The following is a 7418-nucleotide window of genomic DNA, read 5'->3' as shown; positions in this document are numbered from 1 at the left end:
TGCAAGTGCTTTGTATTAAACAATGGCAAAGAACATCTAGGAAAGTTTGATTCTAAGGCAGATGAGGGTATTTTTCTAGGTTATTCACAATCTAGTAAGGCCTATAGGATCTACAATAAAAGAACTAAAACTATAGAGGAATCTGTTCATGTAAAATTGGATGAAATGTTTGCTGAAAACTTGAGCAGCACTCCTCCTATAGTTGGTAATTCTTTGGATGAAATTGTAGAATCTGAACCAGTAGAACCTAATGAAGCAGTACCTCCAAACAACATTGAGTGCATAGAACCTATTAGGGAAGATGACTTGCCTAAGGAATGGAGATTCAACAAAAACCATCCTATTGACAACATTATAGGAGAGATTTCAAAAGGGGTTTCAACTAGAAAATCCCTCAGACAATTTTGTAACTTTACAGCCTTTGTATCTCAAGTAGAACCCAAAAACATAAAGGAAGCTCTTATGGACCATGACTAGATAGTTGCCATGCAAGAAGAGCTCAATCAGTTTGAGAGAAACAAAGTGTGGATTCTAGTTCCTAAACCAGAATAAAAACATGTCAAAGGAACCAGATGGGTTTTTAGAAACAAAATGGATGAAAATGGGATAATTACTAGGAATAAGGCTAGGCTAGTGGCCAAGGGTTACAACCAAGAGGAGGGGATTGACTATGATGAAACCTATGCCTCTATAGCTAGACTAGAAGCCATTAGAATCATGTTTGCTTATGCATGTATAATGGACTTTAAACTATATCAAATGGATGTAAAAAGTGTCTTTCTAAATGGAGACATCCAAGTGGAAGTCTTTGTTAGTCAAACACCTGGATTTGAAGATCCTATGTTTCCAAACCATGTGTTTAAACTAACAAAAGCCCTCTATGGCTTGAAACAAGCTCCAAGAGCTTGGTATGAAAAGCTAAGCAATTTCCTCTTACAAGAAACTTTTTCAAGAGGAAATGTAGATAAGACACTTTTTATAAAAAGACAAGGAAAAGACATTCTATTGGTCCAAATATATGTTGATGACATAATCTTTGGATCAACAAACAGTAAGCTTTGTAAAGAATTTGAAAATACAATGAAATGAAGATTTGAAATGTCCATGATGGGAGAATTAACTTACTTCTTGGGATTTCAAATCAAACAAAGCAAGAATGGCATTTTCCTAAGTCAAACCAAATACTGTAATGACCTTTTAAAGAAGTTTGGTTTTGATAAGTTTAAATCCATTGATACACCCATGAGTCAAGCTTATCATTTAGATAAGGATGAGAAGGGAAAACCTATAGATATGACAATGTTTAGAGGCATGACATGATCTTTACTATACCTTACAGCTAGTAGACCAGACATTATGTTTAGTGTTTGCATGTGTGCTAGATATCAAGCAAATCCAAAAGAATCCCATCTAAGTGCAGTCAAAAGGATTTTTAGATATCTTATAGGAACCAAAAATCTAGGTTTGTGGTATCCTAAGGGATCTACTTGCACTCTAGTTGGTTATTCTGATTCTGGTTTTGCTGGCTCCAAATTGGACAGAAAAAGTACATCTGGTACTTGCCAACTATTAGGGAACTCACTTGTATCTTGGCATAGCAAGAAACAAAATAGTGTTGCACTTTCAACAACTGAAGCTGAATATGTAGCTGCTGGAAGCTGTTGTGCACAAATTTTATGGATGCAACAACACCTTTCTGACTTTGGTGTTGATCTAGGTATTGTGCCTATCATGTGTGAGATTAGGCACAATACCTAGATCAATATCAACAGGAAGCTGTTGTGCACAACTATAAATATTACTAAAAACCCTGTCATGCATTCTAGAACCAAACATATAGAGATTAGGCATCACTTTATTAGGGATCAATATCAACAGGGTAAGATCAAGCTTGAATATGTCAATACAACTGATCAGTTGGCTGATATTTTCACCAAATCCTTACCCAAGGACAGTTTCTTCTATATTAGAATGAAACTTGGAATTATATATCACAATGAAATCTGATCCTTGTGACAAAACCGATTGAACCATCGATTATCCTGTGACTAGATAAGAAAACAACATTACAAAATTGATTGCATAATCGATTTATGATGTACAGTGTTTTAATTGCCATAATTGAAAACACGATAATCGATTGCATAATCGATTTTCTAATCTCAGGTAGCAGCAAAGACTGGAGTATTCATTAATGCAATCGATTGGTCAATCGATTGAATTATTGGAAAAGAGTTTAAAGAATCGACTTCATAATCGATTATTTGTTTCCCAGAACATCCAAAGATGTTAACTTTTTCCAAACTCTAACCCGAGCATCGATTGGGAAATCGATTGAGTCAGAATTTTAAAACCTGCACTTGAAGGAATCGATTTGGAAATCGATTCTGAGATGAGCAATTTCTTGAACTGATATGGAAATCGATTGGGACATCGATTTAGTAATTAAAAGACAATCGATTTGGGAATCAATTTGAAGTATGACTGTTACAAAAATTTTACTAGCCGTTGGAGACAAATATGACTGAGATCGTTCAACTCCCTATAGTAACGGTAACCTAATCGATTGAGCAATCGACGTAGCATGAGCAGAGAACTTAACTACATCGATTGACGAATCGATTTGAACAGGAATACTTAAACCCTACTTAAACCCTAAATCGATTTCCCATCTCACTTTTCCAATATTTCTCAAACTTCTCACTGCCTTCTGATCTTTCTCTACAATCCTTACATACTTCTCACTATTCTCAAACACTTCCTTAATCTTACTAATGGCAAGAGTGAAGCAAACCACTGCAAGATCACCATCACCATCATCATCTTCAAGTGGAAGAACCCCATCACCTCCACCAACTTCAAAAAGAGTCTCCATCCCAACCCATAAAATCATGGAAAAAGATAAGGGAAAGGGCATTGCCATTGAACAGGAGAAATCAAAGAAGAGGAAGGCTCCTCCCATTGAAAAATTATTGGCTGATGCTATGAAGAATATAGCTCAGGAAAAGAAGAAGCCTATCCCTTCTCCTCAACCCAAGAAACCTCAACCTGCTAAAGGTAAACCAACTGAAGACTTCGATCTACCACCTGCTTTTCTCAAACGAAAAATCCATGAGGCACGAACCATGGATTTTGCTTATTTTGATTCACATGGGTTTTCATTTCAAAATCATTTGAGGTTTCATGGTTTGGAAGGCTTTCTCTCCTGCTCCCTTGACACATATCCAAAGCTTATCAAGGCATTCTATTACAACTTCAAGCTCACCACCACAGGCTTTAAATCTGAAGTAAAAGGAAAGAAAATTTCCATGTCTTTTGAGGAATTTTCTGAACTTTCAGGTTTGCCATTCTATGGTGAATATATTGATGGAAGAACCGAGGCAGATTCTACTGATGAAGCATGGGAATCATCAGTAGACAGGCACGCTGCTGTTCAGCACCTGATGATTGAGGGATTCGTGGAAAAGCTATTACTTCCTATAGGTCAAATGAAGGTCCAATATAGGATGCTCATGTACGTACTAACACGGATGTTAGTGCCTAGGTCGGGAAATCACGCTGTTGTCCAAAGGCTGGACATTACTCTGTTGTGGGGATTATTCAAAGAGCTCAAGATGAGCTGGACCTGGATTGTTCTCATGAACATGTCAGAATCAGCTCATGGTAAGCTGATTCTCCCTCACCCACAACTCATTACAAAGATTCTGAGACATTTTAAAGTTTCTGTTGTCAACGAAGAATCTGCCAAAACTACTCTCACCTTTGGCGAATCAATTGTAAACCAAATGCAATTGAGACGAATAAACGGAATTTGGACTCGAGCTCAGCCCAATGCTGAACAAGCTCAGCCAAATGCGGAACAAGCTGAGCCAGTTGAAGCCCATTCTGTGGTTTTAACTAAGTTGTTGGAATTCCTGGAGAATCAAGCTGCTCATAATGCAAGAGTAGAAGCATCTCTAAGGACTCTCCAAGCATCGCTCAATTCAGTTGCTAAGGATGTGGCTGCATTACAAGAACACTTAGGCCTTAAGATGTCATTTGAAGATATTGCAGATATAGGCCGTCAAGCAACAGAAGATCAAAACCCAACCAACTTAGATAGCATTGAACCTCATGGAGAGGAGACACTTGTTGAGACTAATACAATAGTCTCTCCCTCTCCCGCTGGTAATAATGAGGAACAACCCTAGATTAGTTGACTAGGATTTTGGTTTCTTTGATGTTTTGTAATGTTCTAGTATTGTATTGAAATGTCCTATTGTAACTTTTTCATATTCTCTTATGTTTATATCTTTTTGCTTTAAATGCCAAAGGGGGAGAGTTTACTGTATTTTACTTGTTTATTGTTGCTCTGATACTTGATAGCAAGTTTACTGCATTTAACTTGTCTACTGCATCATATGCATTGTTGCTCTGATACTTATAACTTGTGTTGCTCTGATACTTATAACTTGTGTTGCTCTGATACCAAGTTCTATAAAGTTATAAATTGCCCTGACAATGTAGTTTGTAATTGCTCTGATACCAACTGCTAAATTGCTAAATAGCTATGATACTGTATGTTGTAAATAGCTTTGTATGCTAACCTGTGTGAAATAGATCTGATACTGCATTGCAAAATTGATAAAATCTTGTGTAGCAATATAGCTCTGATACTACACTGCTAATTTGATGAGTTTTAGCTCTGATACTGCGCTGCTAATTTGATGAATTTTGCGTTGCTGATCTGAAACTGATTTGGTACTCTGATATTAATTCTGTTGATTGGTTTTAACAAGCTCTGATTATTCTATGAATGATCATGTCAATGCCTTGTTAAAGGAATCATGAACTCCAAAATTCAGGGGGAGTTTCTTTTTAAATAACAGTAACTATTTTTTTTAAGTTTTGAAATGTTAAACTCAAGTTAAAATTGCATGTTTGTCATTTAATCAAAAAAGGGGAGATTGTTAGACATAAGTCCTCTAGATCATGATTTTGACATAATTAACAAACATACAATGAACATGTATCATTTGATAAATCTAACAGGTTGAACTGAGTAACATTTCAGGAACAAACAAGCAAACACTATACACTTGGAACAAAAGCTTGGAACTCATGAAATCAACCAAAATTGGAGGATGTGCTTGAGAAAGATGCAAATATGTATAGTGTGTTAGTGGTTATAGTAGTTATTTAGTAGACTCATCACTATGGTTTCATACTTAAGTAATTTGCCAAAAAGTAAAAATGAAATCATAAAATAAGAAAGTAAATCAATCAACTGCTAAGTCAATTGATGAATCAATTGGGCAATCGATTGTCTGACTCAGAACAAAAGTTTTTACTAAGTAAATCGATTAAGAAATTGATTACTTAAAGGCTTTTAGTGAAACCTGAGCTCTGGGTTTAATCCAATCAATTGGACAATCGATTGGGACATCAATTGAGTATTCGATTTTGTGATTCAAAGAACCAACCACTTACTGAATCAATCGATTGGCAAATCGATTGTGAAAAAGTTTTTCATCAAGAATGAGTTTTGTGATCAACCAAATCGATTGGACAATCAATTGAATTAAGTTTCTTAAACTGCAAGTTTTATGGCAATCGATTAGGTAATCGATTGAAGTTAATCATTTATCAGAAACATGTTGCATAATCGATTGGCACATCGATTTCAACCAAAATAGCTGAGCTATTGTAACAAGCCAAATCGATTGGCAAATCGGTTGGATAAGAACAGTGGAGTCACTGTGACCAGTCAAGTCGATTGGCAAATCGATTGGGTTAAAACATTGGAGTCACTGTGACCAGCCAAGTCGATTGGCAAATAGATTGCATTAAAATGTTCGAGTCACTGTGATCAACCAAATCGATTGAACCAAATGTTTAAGTTACAGGAAGTATTCAGCTCATTGCCAAATCGATTATGACTATGAATATACGTCGATTGAGCAATCGATTGTTTTGATCTCGTTGTTTGAACAAAACACCTATAATCGATTACTCAATCGATTCTGATATAATCACAGTATCAGTTTATGTTTTATGTATTAAAAGAATCGATTGGCAAATCGATTCAGTCTTATATGTTTCAAGATTCAAGAAAAACAAGAAACGTGATAATCGATTGGGCAATCGATTAAGCTGGTTTTAAACTTTTATAAAATCGATTCAGGAATCGATTGTCCTGATGTTTTTCTGAATATATATAAGCTGATTCAATCACTTTTTAAAATAACTGTTACACATTTTCTAACAACCAATACACTACCTTGAAACAATTATTCATTACACGTTTTTCACAATACAGAAACCAAGAAAAACACTTTGAAAGAAATAATTGTTACCACACACAAAATACTCATTTGGCAAATCCTTTTTGTGTGAAATTCATATTGTGATTGAGTCATCATCATTTGTCCTCATATTATCTTTTCTCTAAAAACAATCTATAAAGAAAGTTCTGGAAATCCAATAGTGTAAACTAGTGACTATCTTTGTTGGTGCGTGTGTTCATCAAGAAGAAGTCTCATCTTGATCTCGTGAGAGTTTGGCGAGTAACTCTAGAGATAAGGTGGCGTTGTGATAGAAGCGAGTGAGTTGGATCGATTCTATTGGAAATGCTGAAATCTGGTTTGGATTTCAGGACTGGATGTAGGCTATCAAACAAATAGCCGAACCAGTATAAATACTGGTGCATGATTTTCTTATCATTTCTTCTTATTTTGATATTGCTTGAATGCTTATTCTTGAATGTTTGTATTGGTGAATTTCTGTATTGATTAATATTCTAAATAAGCATTGTATCTGTACTCTTATATTGATAATTCATTCAACTGTGAATCTTTGTTCCTGAATAAATTCCGCAACCGATCATCGTTAATCTGATTAATAATCTTGTAAGATTAGTAAATACATTTCTCATATATTTTTTAATAAATAGAAGCCATAATTTCCTACAAATATAATTACAAATGGCTGCAAACCTATAATTATGTGATGATAGAAGCAAAGAAGTAAGAACCTTGTAGCGATGATAAGAATCCACAACAAGGACTCCACTACTTTGGTCCTTCATCTTACATGAGGAAGTTTTTTTTTCAAATTGTCAGTTATACAATTGGTTTATATTCAAATTTTATTTAGCATTACGGTAAAATAAAAATAAAAACATGCCTGACCGGCCAAATTAACTTGTTATAAAAGAATTAAAATCCAAATAGGAATATGTGCAAGGTCTAAGTTAATTTCTTAATAACTAGTATTATATTGCTTGATTAATTTCAATGCTTCATTCAACATTCCAGTGTGATCTACTTTGTTGCTTGGTTAGCATCACCTATTCTTTTATCATTTCTAATATTTAATTAAGTTTTGTAGTACTGAAACTTCTAATTAAAGGTGTGTCTCAATGTCTGACACTGACACAT

The sequence above is a fragment of the Cicer arietinum genome, chromosome 6, assembly GCF_000331145.2.
Source record: "Cicer arietinum cultivar CDC Frontier isolate Library 1 chromosome 6, Cicar.CDCFrontier_v2.0, whole genome shotgun sequence".
In the NCBI taxonomy this organism is placed as follows: Eukaryota; Viridiplantae; Streptophyta; class Magnoliopsida; order Fabales; family Fabaceae; genus Cicer; species Cicer arietinum.
The sequence above is the reverse complement of the archived record's forward strand: the minus strand, read 5'-3'. Positions refer to the sequence as shown.